The sequence below is a fragment of the Dama dama genome, chromosome 13, assembly GCF_033118175.1.
Source record: "Dama dama isolate Ldn47 chromosome 13, ASM3311817v1, whole genome shotgun sequence".
NCBI lineage: Eukaryota > Metazoa > Chordata > Mammalia > Artiodactyla > Cervidae > Dama > Dama dama.
Genome location: NC_083693.1, coordinates 50858048 through 50881369, shown reverse-complemented (window position 1 = coordinate 50881369; position 23322 = coordinate 50858048). Strand labels below are relative to the sequence as shown.

General features: G+C 39.1%; 1 protein-coding gene and 1 long non-coding RNA gene across 2 annotated transcripts in view; one reads left to right on the top strand and one right to left on the bottom strand.

The window, feature by feature from the left end:
* Window positions 1-23322, bottom strand: part of AKAP6 (A-kinase anchoring protein 6) — a 588857-nt gene that overhangs the window by 325603 nt on the left and 239932 nt on the right. The gene's annotated exons all lie outside the window — the stretch shown is intronic.
* LOC133068093 (uncharacterized) overlaps window positions 1-23322 on the top strand; it is a 39055-nt gene that overhangs the window by 2999 nt on the left and 12734 nt on the right. Inside the window, exon 2 of the long non-coding RNA XR_009695442.1 lies at window positions 2257-2326. This is a non-coding gene — a long non-coding RNA (uncharacterized LOC133068093). The remainder of the gene's footprint in view (window positions 1-2256; window positions 2327-23322) is intronic.

The window sequence follows — 23322 nt, the reverse complement described above, 5'->3', positions numbered from 1 at the left end:
AGAGTGGTCAGGAAAGAATTTCTGACCAAGTGATATTTGAACAGAGACACCAAGGAAATGAGGGGGAGACAGGAAGGCATCTGGGGAAGTATATCTCAGGAAGTCAGAGAGCAAGTGCGGAGGTTCAGGAGTATTAAGTATGCTTAGTGTATTTAGGGAACAGCTAATGAGAACAGAATGAAGGGAAGAGTGTAGGAGATGTAGCCAGGAAGGTTGCTGGGGGGGTTGGAGGAGGCACACATCCCACCACTGTGAGGACTTCAGGCTCTTATTCTGAGATGGAAAACCACTGGACGGGTGTCGCAGGATGGTGTGCTGGGAAGCAGACTCTACAATGAAGTATTAGCATCCTGGAAGCTTTTCAGGGCAGGTGATTGATGCTAGCAGTAAAGAACCCACCTGCCAATGCAGGAGACATAAGAGATGTGGGTTTGACCCCTGGGTCAGGAAGATCCCCTGGAGGAGGACATAGCAACCCACTTCAGTATTCTTGCCTGAAGAAGCCCATGGACAGAGCAACCTGGTGGGCTACAGTCCATGGGGTCACAAAGAGTTGGACAGGACTGAAGCAACTTAGCATGCTCGCGTGCTCTTAGGATGAACTCCTGAGGAAGGGGAAGAAAGTTGGCAGAGCTGGGGAAAGGTGGGTTGTAAAGCAGTTTCAACTAATGCATCAGTCCAGCCCACACGGAACTCTGAAACTGAAAACACCCTTCAAATTGTCCAAAGTTGTAAAGCGGGGCCAGGCCTTTATAACCCCACATTGCTTAAATACAGCATGAAAATGGACACTGCAGTAGTGAGTTTATCAAAGGGTGGGAGAAGAGGAATTGGAAACAGTAATTGGAGACAACTTTTCAAGTATTACTGCTATAAGGGGAGCAGAGAAGCAAGGTGGTAGTTGAAAGGGAATGTACAAGTCAAGGAAGAGTTTTTCCTCTTTCAGGCTGGGCTATGTTACTGCTTGTTTGTGTACTGAAGGGACTAATGCAGCTTATATTTGTTTTGGAAGAATCTATATTAAATTGATGGCAACGATTGCCTCTAGAGAAGAGAACTGTGAGACTGGATAATAAGGGTAGGAGGGAGGCATCAGTATTTACAATTTTGTAATTTGCATGCATTATCTAATCACAAGTCAATCAATATACAAAGTAGAACAAATAAAATAGATACTTATAATATTGACACAAAAAGTGATCCTAAATTATTATGTGAAGCTAATTAATAGTAGAAAGTATGTTTTTAAAATTATATAATATGAATATTAACTTAGACTAAAAGTCTAGAAAAATATACCAAGTTGTCCACAGAGGTTATCTCAAAAAATATAGTAGGAGAATTCTCATTTATCTGTTTGTTCACAACAATCTTGTATATCAGGAAAATTTTTTTCATATTTTAAAAGTATCTTTATCATATATGAATTGGTAAATATGAATTAATCTTCAGTGTGCTGAAGCAACAAGGAAACCAACTAGATACTTTCCTGGGTCAATGAACTCTTCAGGCATGAGAAGATGGGGTAGGGGCTGAGGGGGAATACAAAGAATCAGACCTGGGCTGATTGAGTAAAAGCGCAGTGAACTCCAGCTTCTAAGAGCACATCTCACACTGCTTTACCTACCAAACCATGCCTACGACAGTGACACCTAAATTCAAACAAATAATAAATGAAAATAGATTTCTTTAATATTTGGACTCTACATGGGTTTATAAATCATAAAACCATTTCTTCCTTCCTTTCTGACTGCCATGTGAGTCACTTTACACAAATGTCTACAAATCATGGAAAGAAATCCAACATCAAAAAGCATGACCACCTATGAATGGGCACCTTGACCCTGAACGGAGTACAAATGTTTAAGAAGAGAGCCCTTTGTATTCTTCATATTGTGCTATTATTTCAATTACAAGACTTCAGGGCTTAATACAGATCATTCATTAATACAAGAGTCCACACAGGAGAAGTTCGTATTCAGGTCAGTTGTGAATTTTTTTCTCTTAAAATATGACTCCAGCATTCTCTGAGTTGGGGCTACGTTCAGCTGCTTCTTTATTTTAAATATCTGCCACAGCAGCCAATATTTCTCTCTCAACCAACAGCTGTCTATCACTTGTTTGAATTTGTTGAAATGTGAATATACATTTAGTCAGAACATGCTCCTCAAAGGAAGAATATTAAGAGACCTAAACCTCAACTTCAAGGTCCAATGCTCTCATATTTACAAAAAGATTGTTTTTTTCCTCTCACAGCTCAAGACACCCTGCAAATCCCAGACTGGCCTCACAAGGACTAAACAATCACGGTGCCAGCATGAAGAAGGTAAAGCTGCGACAAAGCCCTGAGCGCAGAGTTGTGAGAAAACATAAACATATGCGTCTGCCCGCCTATATGGTACAAAAAATGTTCAGGATATAATATTAAGTTAAAAAAACAACATATACAATTGTGACGGAGTCGAAGTCCAATTTTTGTACACATGTAAGTAAAAACTGGGAAAGGGAAATATATCAGGAAGGATTATTGTGGGTATCTCTAGTGGGCCATAGGTGATTTGTTATTTTCTCCTCATTTTTATAAGAATATGTGGTATTGTTATAATCAAGGGGAAATAATAGAAGTGATTTTTAAAAGCAATTGTATACAATGCCAAAAATCAATCAAAGTGGGAAGGGGTATTTCCCTGATATAAGCTACATGTTCCTAAGTCTAAACTCAATGGCATTTCTTTCTCAGAAAGTATTTTCCTTATGTTCCTGGGGGTTCTTTAACATGTCGAATTCTCTTAGAAATAGGATTAGGCAGCCCTATCTCCTCCTTCCTCCCGCTGTATTTTCCTTAACACTTTAACTTGAGACTAGCTCCTCCCTCCTGGATACTAATTGTATTCTGAACCAAAAACAACATAGCAGAAATCAGGAGTTCATGGTGAATGATAAATTCCATTACACCAAGAAGCCTTGCTCATGCCACTCTTTCATTCTCTATCTGAATCCAACTATTCGCTCTTCCTCCACTTGTGTAGCCATCTCCCATCTGAAGGAGTCATAGCCAGCTTTATTCATGCCCATCTGAAGGAGTCATAATTAGCTTTCTTCATACATATCACAGTGGAGTTTGTATGTCCTGGTTTCTCCCCATAAAACCTACCCTGGTATAAACCTTCTTTTTCTGACGTGCACCTTGGGCAAACATATACTTCAGGCTAAATCTAGTTTCCACATGCTAATTATCTTTCTGATATCAAACTACATTTTTGCATTTTCTGATGGCAGAGGTCTCCACTGATGTGTCTTCTGTCTCATTTGGCTTTTCCTCTGAGGATATTCAGTTCATCTTTAATCTTTGTCATCATGGTGTATTAGCTTAACTGCTGCTGCTTCACATCTTGACTCCATTTGCAGCCTGGAATTTTCCTCCTCACAATTCACTTACTTAACTCTTTAGTCATCTGTTTAGCAGAAGGACCCTCAGCTCCTAACATCTATCCCTTTGTTTCACAGATCTGAGTGTGATGTCTTCTTGTAACATTTGATAAAAATCACATAGGAACTTGGCTTTCAGGTGCATGTGTGTGCAGGTGTGTGTGTGTGTGTGTGTGTGTGTGTGTGAGATACGCTTCTTGGCATCAACATTCACCGAAGTTGGCTCTTAACCATGGCTTTCAGGTGCATGTGTGTGCAGGTGTGTGTGTGTGTGTGTGTGTGTGTGTGTGTGTGTGTGTGTGAGATACGCTTCTTGGCATCAACATTCACTGAAGTTGGCTCTTAACCATTAAATATGGAAGCCCCAAACTCCATACATGGCAATGCTCAGTAAACATTTTGCTCTTAGTGTTTCCTTCTGGCATTTAGGACTGGATGCCCACTAGATCTGTCCTGTCCAGCTATGTGAAAGATTCACTGTGGATGCTAAACCCAGCCAGGCAATGCCTATTGACTGACAAATCTAAGACTCTCATCATAATAGCTACATTCGTATGGCACTTATTACGGCCAGGCATCATTCTAAGCATTTCACAAATACTATTTAATTTCTGTTCATTACAATCCTATGAAGTAGATACTATTATTATGATCACCATTTTACAGAAAAGGAAAAAGGGGCACAGAGAACTGCCTTTTGTAGCTGTGTAAGAGGTGGGGCTGGAATTTGTACCCAGACAGTTGGGCTCCAGGAATCAACTCCCTTAACCACCACTCTAAATTGTCTTTCATATGTAGCAAGATCGCTATAAATAAAAATGCTTCGTTACTGAAAAGATCTGACTAAATTGAGTTTGGGAACCAAAGTAGTAAATATGCCACAAGGCATTTTGCAAGTCTGTGATACACACTTGTCTTGAATTGTGGCACTAAGTAAGTTTGTCAGGACAGACACGCACACACATATGGTAGCCAAGTTGCCTTGGGGCTGAGCTTCAACCAGCCAGTCTAAGCCACTCCTTGGGAGAACTGTGAACCCCACCCTCAACTTCCTTTTTCATCTGCTTCTACTTACGGAATTTTTTTCTCTGTCTATTATTTTTAACTCTGTGATTCAGAATGATCCTCAGTTTGGGGTCCAACATCTAATAGCTTTAATCTTCATCTACACAATTAAAATATAGCTAGATTAAATTCTAGGTATGAGAAAGAAGGCTAGGAGACTTAGACTTCTAGACAAGTTATCTTAATACAATGCTTCTTTGAGGTAATTTACACAAAGGAAGCTCAAATGAAACCTTTGCCAGGCCCCATTTTGCTGTTTGCTCTAGTCTGAACAGAGTCTGAGCTGGCATTGGGGCTCTTAAAAAAGAAGGCTCCATGATTTTTCCCTAGGCTGCTCAACCCAATCTAAGGAGCTGCTTCTATAGACCCACCCTCCTTCTCTCCCTTTCTGTTGATAACCCTTTAAAAAACTAATCACTGCAAGAATGTTAAGTGCTTAAGGTCAGAATTTTTGTCAGTTTTGTCATTGCTATGCCAAGGATGAATGTCTGACATATGGTAGGCTCTCATTAAGTATTTCTTGAATTGATAAATACATTGTAAGATGCCAGAATATAAATATAAGTATGTTTAAGAACAATATATTGAACTTTTGTTTCAGCATAAAAATAGCACAATTTAAAGGCACAAACTAGATAATAATTACAAAACTGTTGTTGTTCAGTCACTAAGTCATGTCCAACACTTGGCAACCCTATGGAAATGCAGCACTTCAAGCTTCCCTGTCCTTCACTATCTCCCAGAGTTTGCTCAAATTCATATCCATTGAGTTGATGATGCCATCCAACCATCTCATCCTCTGTCATCCCCTTCTCCTGCCGCCTTCAATCCTTCCCAGCGTCAGAGTCTTTTCCAATGAGTTAGCTCTTCCCATCAGGTCGCCAAAATATTGGAGCTTCAGATTCAGCACCAGTCCTTCCACTGAATGTTCAAGGTTGATTTCCTTTAGGACTGACTGATTTGATCTCCTTGCTGTAGGGCTTCCTTTGTGGCTTAGCTGGAAAAGAACCTACCTGCAATATGGGAGACCCCTGGAAAGGGAAAGGCTACCACTCCAGTATTCTGGCCTGGAGAATTCCATGGACTGTATAGTCCATGGGGTCACAAAGAGCTGGACATGACAGAGCGACTTTAACTTTGTCCAAGGAAATCTCAAGAATCTTCTCCAGCACCACAGTTCAAAAGCATCAATTCTTTGGTGCTCAGCCTTCTTCATGGTCCAACTCTCACATCTGTACAGGACTACTGGAAAAATCATAGCTTTGACTAGACGGATCTTTGTTGGCAAAGTGATGTCTCTGATTTTAATATGCTGTCTAGGTTTGTCATAGCTTTTCTTCCATGAAACAAGCATCTTTCAATTTCATGGCTGCAGTCACTATCCACAGTGATTTTGGAGACCAAGAAAATAAAATCTGTTACTGTTTCCACTACTTCCCCATCTACCTGCCATGAAGTAATGGGACTAGATGCCATGATCTTAGTTTTTTTGAAAGTTGAGTTTTAAGAAAGCTTTTTCACTCTCCTCTTTCATCCACATAAAGAGGGTCTTTAGTGACTCTTCACTTTTTGCCATTAGAGTGATATCATCTGTGTTTCTGCAGCTGTTGATATTTCTCCCAGCAATGTTGATGCCAGCCTGTGATTCATCCAGCCTAGCATTCTACATGATGTACTCTGCATAGAAGTTAAATAAGCATGGTGACATACTCATTTTTCAATTTTGAACCAGACCATTGGTCCATGTCCAGGTCTAACTGTTACTTCTTGATTTGCATACAGGTTTTACAGGAAACAGGTAAAGTGGTCTGGTATTTTCATCTCATTAAGAGTTTTCCACGTTTGTTGTGATCCACATAATCAAAGGCTTTGGCGTAGTCAATGAAACAGAAGCAGATGTCTTCCTGGAATTCCCTTGCTTTTTCTATTATCCAAAAGATGTTGGCAATTTGGTCTCTGGTTCCTCTGCCTTTTCTAAATCCAGCTTGTACATCTGGAAGTTCTAGATTCATGTATTTCTGAAGCCTAGCTTGAAGGATTTTAAGCATTACCTTGCTAGCATGTGAAATATGCACAATCATACAGTAGTTTGAACATTCTTTGGAACTGCCTTTCTTTGGGATTGGAATGAAAATGAAACTTTTCCAGTTCTGTGGTCACTGTTGAGTATGCCAAATTTGCTGGTATATTGAGTGCAGCACTTTAACAGCATCATCTCAGGATTTTAAGTAGCTCAGCTGGAATTCCATCACCTCCACTAACTTTGTTAGTTGTAATGCTTCCTGATACCCACTTGACTTCACACTCCAGAACATCTGGCTCTAGGTGAGTAACCACATCATTGTGGTTATCCGAGTCATTAAGATCTTTTTTGTATTCTTGCCACCTCTTCTTCATCTCTTCTACTTCTGTTAGGTCCTTGCTGTTTCTTTTCTTTATTGTGCCCATCTTTGCATGAAATGTTCCCTTGGTATCTCCAATTTCCTTGAACTGATCTCTAGTCTTTACCATTTTATTTTTTTTCCCTTTTTTCTATTGTTTTCCTCTATTTCTTGGCATTGCTCACTTAAGAAGGCTTTCTTACTTCTCCATGCTATTCTCTGGAACTCTATATTCAGTTTTCCATATCCTTCTCTTTCTCCTTTGCCTTTCACTTTTCTTCTTTTCTCATCTATTTGTAAGGCCTTCTCAGACAACCACTTTGCCTTCTTGCATTTCTTTTTCTTGGGGGTGGTTTTGGTCACCGCCTCCTATACAATGTTATGAACCTCCAGCCATAGATTTTTAGGCAGTCTGTCTACCAGATCTAATCCTTTGAATCTATCTATCACCTCCACTATATAATCATAAGGGATTTGATTTAGGTCATATCTGAATGGTCTGGTGGTTTTCCCTACTTTCTTCAATTTAAGCCTAAATTTTGCAATAAGGAGCTGATGATCTGAGCCACAGTCAGCTCCTGGTCTTGTTTTTGCTGACTGTATAGAGCTCCATCTTCAGCTGCAAAAAAATATAATCAACCTGATTTCGGTACTGACCATCTGGTGATGCCCAAGTGTAGAGTCATCTACACATGTTGTTGGAAGAGGATATTTGCTATGACTAGTGTGTTCTCTTGGCAAATTCTGTTAGCTTTTGCCCTACTTCATTTTGTACTCCAAGGCCAAACTTGCCTGTTACCTCAGGTATCTCTTGCTTTCTTACTTTTGCATTCCAATACCCTATAATGAAAAGGATATCCTTTTCTTGGTGTTAGTTCTAGAAGTTCTTATAGGTCTTCATAGAACTGTTCAGCTTCTTTGGCATCAGCAGTTGGGGCACAGACTTGGATTACTGCGATGTCGAATGTTTGCCTTGGAAACGAACTAAGATCATTCTATTGTTTTTGAGGCTTCACCCAAGTACTGAATTTTGGACTCTTTTGTTGACTATGCAGGCTACTCCATTTCTTCTAAGAGATTCTTTCCCACAGTAGTAGATATAATGGTCATCTGAATTAAATTTGCCCGTTTCCATCCATTTTAGTTCACTGATTCCTAAAATGTCGATGTTCACTCTTGCCATCTCCTGCTTGACTGCGTCCAATTTACCTGGATTCATGGCCCTAACAGTCCAGGTTCCCGTGCAATATTGTTCCTGAAAGCATCAGACTTTACTTTCACCACCGGATTCATCCACAGTTGAGCATGCTTTTCACTTTGGCCCAACCCCTTCATTCTTTCTGAAGCTATTTCTCCCCTCTTCTCCAGTAGCATACTGGACACCTACCTACCTAAGGGGCTCATTTTCCAGTGTCATATCTTTTTGCCTTTTCATACTGTTCATGGGGTTCTTGAGACAATAATACAGGAGTGATTTGCACTCTCTCTTCCAGTGGACCCTGTTTTGTCAGAACTCTCCACCATTACCCGTCCATCTTGGGTGACCCTGCATGGCATGGCTCACAGCTTCATCGTGTTACACAAGGCAGTGATCCACGTGATCATTTTGGTTAGCTTTCCATGACTGTGTTTTTCATTCTGGCGGCTATAGGATTATAGTTCTTGCTTCTGTCTGCCCTCTGCTGGGTGAGGATAAGAGGTTTTAACTGCAATATTATGTAGTTTAACATGGTGTTAAAACATTTTTCTGGCTAGCTGAAAGAGCTGAAAATGATTTCTGGTTGCAGACTTGGCTCTCAGATTAAGAAGCAAGGATTAAGGTGAGCAACTGGTTGTATGCTAGTGCTGCAAACAGAAGGTGACTTTGCTTGAATCTCCACACTGAGGAGATCCATCAACATGCTCCTTTTGAAGCTTTGCTCCTCACAAAATAGTCAGTATGTACCTGCCATCAGTCCTTCAAGACACCTTGCCCAAATGGCACCTTCAAAATACAAACCATCAAAATTCAAGGAAGATGATTAATTGGCGGGGGGGGGGCGGGGAGAAGAGCGAGGGTTGCATCTGAATCAGGTATAGTCAGTGTGATAGCAGAATGGTATAGTAAATTAAGAGTAGGTCTGGAGATAGTCTGAAAGTCAGTCTTAGCATTCTTATTAACAACTTTGATTCCTTGGGAAAGAAACTTAACCTTTGTGCCTCAGTTCCCTCATTCATTAAGACAGGACTAGACACAAGTCATAGGATGAGGATTAAATGTGATAGTACATGCACAGTACCTTATTATGCCAATAGCAAGTGCTGAATAAAAGTTCACTCTGATTATTATACATTTACGAACCATTAAAAGTAAAGTATAAAAGAATACTACACTAAGATTTCTTTTCCTTTGTATAATGCCCATCATGCCGTAGCTCTGGCTTTATTTTCAGAGAGAAAACTTAAACAAATACACTTCTTATGTCACAAATAAAAATATAAAATTGAGCATGAATGCTCTAGAGCTGTGGAAGTGAACCAATGCACAAATTCTTCCCAAATGAATGGAAAGTTAGTTTTCACCTGAAAAAAAAATCAATATACTTCCTATCTTTCAAATCAAAGAGGAATAAACAAATATACAGAAATGTCTGACAGAGATGTGGAATCAGAACAAATTTTGGAAAGTGAGTGAACTGCAAACACCAAACTGAATTTTTAAGCTAAATAAAAGATCAAGTAGACTGGAAACATACCCCATGTAGAGAACTTCAATCCTCATCTCCCTCAGGGAGAAGCAATAGTTTCCTGCAAGCTGCAACCCCTATTTCTTTTCTGTTTGTGAACTACAAGCCAGCCCCATTTGGAATTTAGTTTGGTTACAAATAAGTTTGTCAGTCCTTTTGTTTACCTTGAAGTCTTTTTTTTCTCTCCTCCAAGAATTCTAAGGATAACATTCATAGTCACTCTTTCTTTTTTTTTTTAAACCAGAGAACTCCTTTGTATAGTAGAAGCTGAACCATGTGAAATTACCTACATTTAACTGCCTTTGACCTGCAAAAAGAGCAATTTCATATGGTTCCACTTCATTTGTTGTAAACTGGATGGATGTGGTCTTGGGAGAACTGGGAGGTAAGGAAGTGAATGGATAAGAAGAAGGGCTGTGTTTCCCAATGAATCTTTACTTCATTTCTTCAAAGTTGTTGTATCACAAAACTAAACAGTTGTTGAGGAATTGGAACTGCTTCACAGGGAAGGAATTAAATGCTTTCAGTATTGATGAAAAGACAATGTGTTGCTAACAGCAGCAGACCCATGACCCAACGGTATGAGGAGGTGACAAGGAAGTAAACCACTAGCCAAGCAAAGAAAACAGTGGCTTTCTGCCCCCTGCGCTGGGATGAAAGCTGCATATGCAGTAAGTGAACAAGTTATCCTGAGAAACAAGACCAGTTAGTTTCTTACCATGGAAAGCACTAGATTTTCAGTCCCCTCCCCTATAATCCACGCCCCTTCAATGAACCTTGTCCAGGCAAGCTTACTAAACAATGGCAAAATGCTTGAATTATGAACCTTCAGGTGAAGCAGCAAGCAGCTCACTCCATTAATTAGGCATCTCAATCTCTTCGTCCCCCACCTCCTTGCTTTCTCTCTTTCTGCTTTGGAATTTTCATTAAGTATGACATTTGACTTAGTCTGAGAGCAAACACTGTATTTTCTGGCTTTCTTAATTTGAAAACCAGATGATCTCTTTACTAGCCCCAGGGAAGAAGGAAAACAACTTTTTATCAATAAAATTTCACTTGGCTTTTCGTTTCCCAGTTTTCATACTCACAATTCCATTATTACCTGTTGTGCGTGTGCCCTGGAGATGGTGTGAGCAGCCTATAAAGCATGCTTCCAGTGTATCACTGCCTCTGAGGACCACCCACCCCTCATTATCTCCTGTCTCCACCTGTGGGCCCCCTCCCACTGTCCACCAAAAGCTAAACTGTCATCTATGTTTTATTAAAAATATTATTTAAAAATGTGTAATAAAGACTTCCCTGGTGGCTTAGAGGGTAAAGCGCCTGCCCGCACTGTGGGAGACCCAGGTTCAATTCCTGGGTCGGGAAGATCCCCTGGAGAAGGAAATGGCAACCCACTCCAGTACCCTTGCCTGGAAAATCCCATGAACGGAGGGGCCTGGTAGACTACAGTCCATGGGGTCGCAAAGAGTCAGACATGACTGAGTGACTTAATCTTATGGAATATAAATGCAGAACATGGAAACTTTTTTTCACACTGTAATTTCAACATTCCATAGGAATTTATATTTAGGCAAATATGGGTGTTTGAGAGTGCTTCTGGACTCAACTTTAATCATTCTGAGAGAGGAAGAGTCCAACCAGTTCAAACTAGATTTTTCACTCTTTGTAACCCATGTGGCATTCCAAACATTTCTAAGCATTAGAGTTACATCATTTTCTCTCTTTTTTTCATTTAATACAAACAAGCCATTATATTCCATTTCACAACCTTTAAGTTCCCAGTATCGAATTACCCAGCTGTTGTTTCAATCTCTCTCGGTTGCTAAGAGATGGAGATGGTGGCAGACCAGACCAATTTTCTTCAACACAGAATTGCAAGTTGACATAAGAGGGAACTAAAAGCAGCCAAAGCACAATGAGCCCAGCAGTTGGCAGCCAGGCTGTGTGTCTTCTCACAGCTGCAGGAGACAGTTGGTTCAGAGAGCTTCATTGCCATCTCCCTGCCAACATCACTGCCCTGTTTTCATGAGTTCTGCACAATGCCTCTCAGCAAAGAGAGGTATTTTCAATCGCATTATAGAGATCAATCTCCTGTTACATTGCTGCTCTTAGAATTAAGTACCAAGATCTTTTCTGGGTCAAGCCCTTTAATAATAATAATAACAATAACAACAATACAGAAAAAGCTATAAGAACATTTATAGTCCCCCACTACTCTGCCTAAGGCATTTATTTATTCCCCCAGCTGCCAGGAGTGTTGGCTGCTTACTGCTTCCAGCTGAGACCTCTGGGGCGTGCCCTCAGCTGCCTCACCCAAGGTCACATCCTTTCCTGGGAGCACTCCACATCCAATGTCTGCTCAGCGGGAGGAGGTAGAAAGCCTGGCAAGGAAGGAGTAGGTACAACTCTATGGAGTTCCCCCTAGGAATGACTAAGGCCTCTGCTGCAGCACAAGGGTTCCCTCTGCTAGGATGATGTTGCTCACGTCTCTCAGATGCTTTCCCGATGGTTCATTCCAATAAGCCTCCAATATACAAATCTCAGAGCCTCAGAATGCACTTCCTTGAGAACGCAACCTACAAAAGGACAATTATCAACACATTCTCAAACCTCTGATTTCTTTGAAGGAACAAGCCACTTAGTTTCTACATATTTAAGTCTCAAAGAAATCTCACAAGGACTATTTTTCTTGGTTTATTCACAATAATCATGCCAGCACAAAAGTCAATAGCTCAGAATGCATGATACATGTGTTTACACAGCGGCACAAGGCAGTGTTTTTAATCTTGTCCAAACTTCAGTCAGGGGGCAACATCAGTAGAATGATGGTAAAATGGAAGTAGACGAAACAGATTGGAAACTATAAAGACAGTTTATATCCTGGATGGGGGTGCAGGTTTCAGTTAAAGTTAACTGTGCAATGAAGATGTTAGCTGCAGCCCTGGTAGGGGGTACACAATTCTACCTACTTCAACAGGGAGAAAGAATGTTGAAAGAGTTTACAATAAAACTTGAATAAAGGTAGACTACACCTCAGGAAAAAGTGAGGAACTGGGTTGTGAAACTAAATTCTAGCTGATGGCCATAGACTTGGATTGCACTCCTGGCAGAGAAGATTTAAACATTTAAACTATGTATGAAAGGGTTCATAATATATGGGTTCCAAAAACAGCCCTCAGCTTTTGCATTCTGGAACACAATGTGTTACTTCACTATTCCTGCCTGTAACTGGACTAAAGGACTGCTCATGGATCAAATAACTTCTGCTTCCTTTATTTGTATGACTAGGAAATATGAAATGTAGAAATAAGTATAGAGATGATAACATAAGGCATGGTACTTTGTGCTAGATTTAGTACTAAGTTTTGTAATTATAGAGATAATGTGTTTATTATTTAAAGTTTTAAAATATTTTAAGGAGTCTGAAATATAATATTGTTTTGACGTGTTAATTTGAAATGTTTCACCCCTACTGTGATTTTATTAAATTTTGATTAACTTTTAATATAAAAGAATCTAGTTTATTACGGTTATGAGTTTGGTTTATTACATTTCTTAACTTGTCTAAGTGCATAGAAAGATTCGTTTAGTTAGGCTTCTAAGTCTACGGTATTATTCATCTAAGGTCTTTGAGATTATTAGATAGGTTAAAATGCTTTAGGAAACATAACCAAATTTGTGAATGATGTTAAACTTGAGACAACTGAACATTAACCAAAAATGGTATCTTATTTTTGCACTCTATTTACTAGGTATATTAATAAAGAGATAGATAAGATAAAATTAAGGCATAAGAAAAAACAACTTTTAAAATTTTCAACTTTAATAATGCAATCTCTAAGTGTTTCTTTCTACCTCAATTATCAGGAATTATTTAAGCCTCACCTACTACTGTCTGTTCAAACTATGAGTCTATCACAGCAAACTTAGGTATTTTGTTGGCGTCTGCATACCCTACAATTTCAGAGCTGGCAATTTTCCTCTCAGTTGCTTTAAATGGCTCCCTAATTATGTTTCTTGAGAGATGAAGCTGATGAATTCAGTAGGAAAGAACTGTGCCTTCTTTGTTCAGTTGCTGATGTGAGTCCCACAAACATCAATGATACAGTTTATACGGAATAAGTCATGAATCAGAATAGAAGAAAATCATGTAGCTTTATCCAAAAGTAAAATACTGTATAATAAATCCAAAATTATAATGAAAATGCCTTAGTTCTGGTTTGATTGACTGTCAATCTTTCACAGTGCAGTGGGGGTAGTATGGGTGGGAGTTATGTCTCTCAAACTGTGCTTCTCCATTGTTCAAGGGCATAGAGGTCACCTTGGGATCTTGTCAAGCTGCAGGTTCAATAAGTCTGGGCAGGAGGAGAGACTCTGAAGGCCTAGCAGGTTCCCAGGTACTGCCTAAGCTTCCAGTCCAGGGACCACACTTTGGGTCACAAAGCTCTAAACATCAGTACTCTAGTTGATGTTTTCTAGTTTCTGTAGCAGTGAAGATTCTGTCAGGAGTAACAGGAAGGGAGTGGTGATGCCTAAGTACTAATCCTGGCCTAATATGGTATCAATATATTTGCAGGAATTGATATTTCACCATTTAAAGATTTGCTCTTGAAAGAGCAACTGAGGTTAAAGCAAATCAGTAATTTCCCAACATCTACAGGGTATTTTCTTAACAAATAAAAAGATAAATATTAAGCTTAAAAGAGTTAAAATGTCACACATGCATGTCAATGAACATGTCCATCCTGATAATGAGGTAACTGAAGGCATAATCCTTCGTTTCAGAGAGATATAATGTCATCTGTATTTCATAACTTACAGACATGTTTGAGCAGCATTTCTTTGGCTGACAGACGGAGAGTATATGCTTTAGGAATGTGTTTCTGTTGAACAGCGAGGCGAGAAAAACTGTAGATAACTGGCATCTCTATGAACACTAGGTGGTGCTACAGTACAAGTAAACTATAAATATATAGCCAATCCCTTCCCCTGCCAGGATTCAATTCTTAGTGATTTATTTAATCATCATATCCTGCTTGTTGAGTTCAGAATTGATCTTCAGTTTATTACACAGATTACTGGCCACGTTTCAGCAGTTTTCTATTTCCAGGGAACACTATAGGAATCTACTGACAGTTTGATATGTCACAGACCCTAACAGTTATTTAAAATGTATGAACATTTGTAGGCATATATTTTTTCATTGTTCTTAAATTACATGAGAGAATCTTAATGGTCACAAAGTCTGTGATGCTTTGGCATACAAAGTTGTGAAAATCTCTTCTCTTGGAGATTTTTTAAGAGCAATATGAAACCCTCTATTGATTTCCTGGATTAGTTTCACAGGCCTGCTTCAAAGCAAGTTTGATGAACTTTACCAAACAATGCCTACAAATTATTTCCTGGCACTAGGTCTCGTGGCACGAGCTCTCATACAGGAAAGTACTTCCCCAGTGTTGCATCAGCTCTCACGGTAAACCCCATGAGTCAGGAAGGAGTGACAAAGCAGAGGAAGGATCAGCAAATTTTCTAGTAGAATGCTTAACTAATACCTCTTCCCGTAGCAGCACCACAGAGTCTAGTTCAATCTGTTTTACACATTCCACTAAGCAGAGATTAATTTGGACTAAATCTACCTATCATTCACGTCTTAATCACAAGTCATTTTAAACAACTGCTCTATCTAAGATCAGTATTGTAGAAATAAAGATGCAGATGAAAATGGGTTAGGACTCTGAGAGCAGAGGGAAGGCCCAATCAGAAAGCAGGACACTTGGGAATTAGTGAGTCTCTGGAGGTTATTGTGGTTATACAGGAGGGCTTTGATCAGAGGAAAACAACATGAGGGTGTGGAGCACCATGAAGAGAAAACAAAGCAACAAAGATGGGAGGAGGGAGAACAACAAAACATACCATGAACACAAGTCCTGTTCGTAGAGTTTTGCCTTTAGTCATGGTAGCACAGGTGTGTGACCCAGAAGAGACCCTGATCTGAGCAATAGAGATGACATCCTACAGCAACTTCCAATTACAGGGTGCTTAAGCGCAGAGATATAAACTTGAATCAGCAAAGTCCCTAGCTTCAAGGAACTCTCAATATAGTGTTCCTGTGCTATGCTGATGAGGTAGGCTGACCTTCACATCCATGAAAGCGCAAGACATTATCTGACAAAGGCTCTGATGTATTCATTTCCTGGATACAGAAAGCATGGCAGACAGGAATGAAAACTGAGTCTAACCCCTCAAAAGGCACTGAGTAAGGAATAATTTTGTCATGAAACTAGCTGTTCTCAGTTGTTCTTCATTATTCAGTCGCTCAGTTATGTCCAACTCTTTGTGACCCCATGGACTGCAGCAAGCCAGGCTTCCCTGTCCTTCCCCATTTCCTGGAGTTTGCTCAAACTCATGTCCATTGAGTCAGTGATGCCATCCAAACATCTCATCCACTGTTGACCCCTTCTCCTCCTGCCCTCAATCTTTCCCAGCATCAGTCTTTTCCAATGAGTTGGCATTTTGCATCAGCTGGCAAAAGTATTGGAGCTTCAGCTTCAGCACCAGTCCTTTCAATGAATATTCAGGGTTTGTTTCCTTAAGGATTGACTGGTTTGATCTCTGTCTGTCCAAGGGACTCTCAAGAGTCTTCTCCATCACCACAATTCTAAAGCACCAATTCTTCGGTGCTCAGCCTTCTTTATGGTCCAACTCTCACATCCATATTTGACTACTGGAAAAACCATAGCTTTGACTATGGACCTCTGTGGGCAAAGTGATGTCTCTGCTTTTTAATACGCTGTCTAGGTTTGTCACCGCTTTTCTTCCATGGAGCAAGCATCTTTTAATTTCACGGCTATAGTCACCATCCACAGGGATTTTTGGAGCCCAAGAAAATAAAATTTGTCACTGTTTCCACTTTTTCCCCATCTATTTGCCATGAAGTGATGGGACTGGATGCCATGATCTTAGTTTTTTGAATGTTGAGTTTTAAGCCAGCTTTTACACTTTCCTCTTTCACCTTCATCAAGAGGCTCTTTAGTTCCTCTTCGCTTTCTGCCATTAGAGTGGTATCATCTGCATATCTGAGGTTGCTCTTCTGAGTATGTCATTTAATTTCCACTTCAGCAACATCATCTGTAAATATTAATGAGGTGCCTACTTTTTCAAGGTACCAGGGTTCCTCTCATATTACTGACTGAATAGAAAAATCACATATCTTCCTAGGTTCTCAGTGTTATTGCTGGGGTTCCTGTCTCATTGCTATAAGACAAGGACTCCTATTGTTAAACAGAACTGTGACACTATTATTTCATCCCTAAAAATTAATTTCTAAACATTATAAAATGTACATATTTTCTCAATAGTCATATATATATTTATCTTTTGCTATATACATTGAATTCTGAATCAGGATCCAAGCAAATTCCAACAGATTGGTTAATACGGCTCTTAAATCTCTATTAATCTATAGTTTTTCCTCTGTCTCCCTCTCTTTCACAGAAATTCTTTTGAAGAAGTAGGGCTGTCTGTCCTGTAGAGTTTCACATTTCACAGTCTGGGCTTTGCCAATTGCAACCCCATGGTGTTGCAACATATTACACATGCCACTCTCTCCTATGTTTCCTGGAAATTGATAGTCAGGTCTAAAATCTTGATCACATTCAGGTTTCTTTTTTTGTTTTCCTTTTGGCAACACTAACTTATGGATGGTGTTGCATAGTTTTGTAAAGAATTGCATATGGTTGTCTTACTTTTTGTGATTTTTATCAGCCAATGAAAATCACTGCCAGCAGTTCTTATAAGGACTTTTGTCCAGATAGTCTGACTACCTAACACACAATCTCCAGCAGACTTCTTAGTAACTTAAGGAAACAACATACCCTGATTTCTTGCAAATCTGAGGTCTTTATACTGGACACTCTGTTTCACTGAAGCCTTAGCTCACATTTTCTTTCCCAGAGTACCCTAAACATGTTACTCACTATTTTCTGACAGGAAAATAAAATTAAATAATCATCTGACAAAAATCTAGTGACAATCTTACATTCCTTCCCTAATTAATGACTTCATTCTTTAGCCTGGATGAACATAGGATTTTTTTTTTCCTCCATTTCATAGTCCAGTGATTTTTCACTAACCTGAAAAACTGTCTTTTTTAAGTAGCTTTTTCGCTGCTTTGGAACCCTTTAAGAAAATGAAAGCAAGCTTGATATATTTTTAACTGTTAATACAGCTTTAGGGTAGTAAAAGAACTGCCATCTTGAACAAGTTAATTTTTTTTATATATGCTAATATATATTTGCCAAGGGTTTTCATTCACACTAATCTGCTAGCAAGGAGGCAGACTGAATAAAATATGACTTTGGTCACTGGGGAATTATCTGTAGCAAAATGGATGGAATCCCTACCTTATAAAGTTAATTATTGTGATTTGCTAAAATGATGACCAGGTCAGCCTTGTAAAGTTGGAAAAGGAAGGCTTCAGGAAAGTGAACATAAGGGGAACTTTTAAATTTTTCTGTTTTGTCATAACTTGGGTCCTATTATATAATTAAGGTTTACAGCCTCTGAACAGAGATGAAAATGTCAATGGGAACAATTCAGCAAATCAAGTTTGTGATGCAGACAAGACACAAGTGGTCCAGGGATGGGGCCCGGTCTGTGCAGCTTCACCAGGGCCTGAACTTTATCAGGATGTCAGCCCAAGCAGCACACATGGAAGAATTTCCAGTGTCGTCAGCACACAAATATCTTTCTGTTTGGTTTCACTCTCAACTAGCTCTGTGTTGAAGTCCTGAAGTTGATTCTAGATGAATAAGAAGCTTGGGATTTCTAGGTTTTGCCTGCCCTGGCCTACTGCTGAGTACGAGGGGGAAGGGGTATTCTCACCATATCTGCTATGCAGATAAGCTTCTAATTTTGAGCTGCCTCCACTCTATGCCCGGGCCATTTGATGGCTAAAATGTGAAGCAGATAAAATAAAGTTTGGAATCCTCATGACTTCCCCTGACTTCCCCTGAGCATAAAAATGCTCATTGTCAGGGAAGCTTCTGGCCCATCCCCCCACTACTTGATCAAAACCTACATCTTCTATATTAAATTTCCTCAAGTCCTACTCAGTAGATGATAAGACCCTATTTTGTACATTAAATTCAGTGCTTCTTCAACCCTGCCTTCACCAAGAAACCTCTTCTGTTAGCTATCTCACTATAGCCAATTTTTTCTCACCATAAACTCCACATTCTGAAAGACTGTACCTATTAGAGAAGTTAATTTAGAAATTTTAATTTTTCAATTTTTCCATTTATTCAATGACAACTAGAACTGCTTTCAGAGCTGCCTAACCAATATGAGATAAGAGATATTAGTTACCTCATAGGTTTGATAGAACTTCAGAGAGTAAAAGAGTAAAAAAAAAAAAAAAGAAGAAGAAGAAGAAAAAAATCAGTCTCTGAAACTATATTATGGGTAAATGTATGGCTTCAGCAATACATGAACCATGAACTTCCAGATGTTCAAGCTAGTTTTAGAAAGGCAGAGGAACCAGAGATCAAATTGCCAACATCTGCTGGATCATTGAAAAAGCAAGAGAGTTCCAGAAAAACATCTATTTCTGCTTTATTGACTATGCCAAAGCCTTTGACTGTGTGGATCACGATAAACTGTGGAAAATTCTGAAGGAGATGGGAATACCAGACCACCTGACCTGCCTCTTGAGAAACCTGTATGCAGGTCAGGAAGCAACAGTTAGAACTGGACATGAAACAACAGACTGGTTCCAAATAGGAAAAGGAGTATGTCAAGGCTGTATATTGTCACCCTGCTTATTTAACTTATATGCAGAGTACATCATGAGAAACGCTGGGCTGAAAGAAGCACAAGCTGGAATCAAGATTGCCGGGAGAAATATCAATAACCTCAGCTATGCAGATGACACCACTCTTATGGCAGAAAGTGAAGAGGAACTAAAAAGCCTCTTGATGAATGTGAAAGAGGACAGTGAAAAAGTTGGCTTAAAGCTCAACATTCAGTAAACTAAGATCATGGCATCTGGTCCCATCACCTCACGGGAAATAGATGGGGAAACAGTGTCAGACTTTATTTTGGGGGGCTCCAAAATCACTGCGGATGGTGATGTCAGCCATGAAATTAAAAGATGCTTACTCCTTGGAAGGAAAGTTTTGACGAACCTAGATAGCATATTAAAAAGCAGAGATATTACTTTGCCAGCAAAGGTCCGTCTAGTCAAGGCTATGGTTTTTCCAGTGGTCACGTATGGATGTGAGAGTTGGATTGTGAAGAAAGCTGAGTGCCGAAAAATTGATGCCTTTGAACTGTGGTGTTGGAGAAGAGTCTTGAGAGTCCCTTGGACTGCAGAGATCCAACCAGTCCATCCTAAAGGAGATCAGTCCTGGGTGTTCATTGGAAGGACTGATGCTGAAGCTGAAACTCCAATACTTTGACCACCTCATGCGAAGAGTTGACTCATTGGAAAAGACCCTGATGCTGGGAGGGTTTGAGGGCAGGAGGAGAAGGGGACGACAGAGGATGAGATGGCTGGATGGCATCACCGACTCAATGGACATGAGTTTGAGTAATCTCCGGGAGTTGGTGATGGACTGGGAGGCCTGGCGTGCAGCAATTCATGGGGTCACAAAGAGTCGGACACAACTGAGTGACTGAACTGAACTGAAATGATAACATCTATTAGACTTTTTGAAGTTTCCAAAGTACTTTGAAGATTATCATTTATTTAGATATCTTTGGTTAAATATCATTGATTACTTTTCATTTTAAAATTATTTTTCCTAATATGTATTACTCCCTCCTCTTGCATAAGAAAATATTTTTAATTAAAATTCATATAATTATTAATGCTAAACAAGTAGCAAGTCCATTTAAGAGATATATTTGAGGCCCATGGACAAGATTCTGGTTACAACTAGCCCTGTCGTTTTTTTTTTTTGGGCTCATGATACCTTAAGGTGCCTATTTTAAAATAGCTATCTTGAACCAGCCATTTGATGGCTATTACTAAATCATAAAGTAATCTTGGTTGATTTAGATTTCACATCTACCAAAATTCTTTGTTTCAATTCGAGAGCATGATTTATTTTATAAGGATTTCTACCAGCCACTTATTTTTATTATTTGATAATGAAACAAAAAACTCTTGAAAGCTTGTTTCTGAAAATAGCTATATTTGGTGATTTGCTTACATAATATTATAGCTTTTTACTCTGTATTTTGGTTTTTATAAAAAGCTTTTTGATCTCTGCTTTCTATTCTTTCTAAAGTCAAAACTGAACTACATTTCTGTGAAGACAACATTTCTACTTTTTTCTTCATTTTGAAATAATTGCTAAATTAAATACCATGTCATTCAAAGACTGCTCATCATTAAAATGAAACCATGATGAATGCTACTTTTCATATAAGGCATTGTAATAATATCTAGACCCATTTCTATGGGTCCTATTGGCCTTAGCACTATTATTTTACCTGCTTTATTATCAAATAGCCTCATGTATTTATCACATATTGAAAAAAATGTTAATCATTAACCCCTTTAAAATTTTGAAATGCATGTATTCTGTCCTTTTCTACATATGCTGATCTACCACTTAAAAAAATAACAAGACAAAATAAACAATCCCCCCACAAAAATTCAGCCCTTAAAAATGATGAGGTAAAGACAACAACAAAATACCTTCCTCTATCCCTTCCTCTCATCAGTGTGACCAAATCCAGATTGCCCTGCTTTGACCAACCACTTTCCTCGACCAACCCATTTTATAAAGGCAGATGAACAGTAATTCAATCATTTGTTTGGAATTTATACTTCATGTACTTCCAAAGTAGGATTGGGGCAAGTTACAAATGTCATGTAATATAAAAACAGGACAGCACTGATAAAAATAAACCAGTCACTCTAAAGCTGATCAAAGGGACAGGGACTATATGGCTCACCACTGTTTTTCCCCAGTGTCAGTATCACAAAGGAAGATTTTGGAGTGAGCCAATTTTACTTCAATAAAAAGGGGAGGAAAAGGAAGTTTATTTACAAGCAAGTACTTTTTGGGACTTTGAGTAAACCATGTCTGATGACAACCTGGCAAACACACTGAGACCCTCTTCCAATGGATAATTCTCATATTCACATCATTCAGCTGCTATATGTTCAAGAAAAACACACCATCCAATAGCTGCATACTCAAGAAAAACACACAACCAAGTTTTTTAATGAATAAAAGAAAGAAAACAATTTCATATAAGAAAGTATTTCTTTGGGGCAAATAATTCCATCCATTCCAAATCTATGATTATATACCTTTTAAATTATATATAAAAAACAAATGTGAAATAAAAACTCCTTAAACATCTAAACATGTGTGTTATCTGCATCTTTTCATCTCATATAAAAATCAAGTTTTCACTATAATTTAATCTTCCTACTGGTCTGCTCCAGCAAACCAGTGGTCCCTACATTGTGGCATCTCATTTTCTACAGCTTTATATCAGCAAGTGCAAGATCAAATATTGCCCTGAGTGTAAAACTCTGATATAGGGGTCAGAACTGGCCACATAAGAAGTTGTGCTCTGACCAGAAACCTTGAGACTCTAGTTTCTATAGAAGGACAAGCATTCTCAATGAGTTGAAATCCAATACATGACTCACTGGAGGGCATTTGCCCTTTCTAAATTTAAGATCTCTTACATATCTTAAGAAGACACAGATGAAATAGAAGGCAGGCCATCAACCTAAATTTCTCTAAGTTATGTTTTGCTAGCATTCAAAAAATGCCAGTGAAGAGAGAGATCCCAAAGAAGGCAACTGGGCATTAAACACTCAAGAAAACAACTTTGAAGGCATATTCCAACTGCAACAAGGCCACGACCATCTGGTTAGCTTTGCAGGCTGATGGAAACCTTAGGCATAATTTGAAGCTGTCCGTCCTTATCATTTCTTATGTAAAGTCATGGAGAAAATTAAGGAATTAAGTTCAAGTTTCAGAGATGAGCTAAAGACAGAGACTGATTGCTTCCCCAGACTCTAAGAACCTTCATTTCTAAGGAATGTTGCCTAACTTGGATGCCATTCATGAGAAACAGATGTGTAGTTTGGCTTAAAGAGTCACTTTGAAAAATTCTATTATCGCTTCAGGAATTTGAAATAGCTAATAATGAGCACATGGTAGTCTGACTTTAAAATGGCTCAGTCAGTCTATCCAAAGCATTTTCTTCAAAATAAGCTTCCAGATAAATACTAGTTATCAGACCGGATTGCAACACTGCCTTAAACTGTATCTGAGAGACAGTGTAAATCCTGCCACTGCCTGACTTGTCATTTAGAGTGGTGGGATGTAGAGGAAGGAGGCTGGCTGGAGCATCAGACAGCAGGGTATCACCTAGATTCTGCCCCTTGTTGGCTGTGTGAATCTGAGAACTCGCTTAACTTCCGTGGACCTCTGCTTTCTCATCTGTAGAATGAGGAGTGAGATTGGATGATCATTCAGGTTTCATCACATCGTAAGGTTAAACAAAAAAATCCCCACTGCTCTAAATGTCCTTATGTAGAAAATCTGCCTTTGTATTTATGTATTTATGCTTACAACAACAACAACAACAAAAAAAAAACTGCTTCTGAAGCCAGAGTTCCCTTTGCATTGATAGTCTTTCAAGTCATATTTTCTCCACCACTATCACTAACATAGGTCCCTACT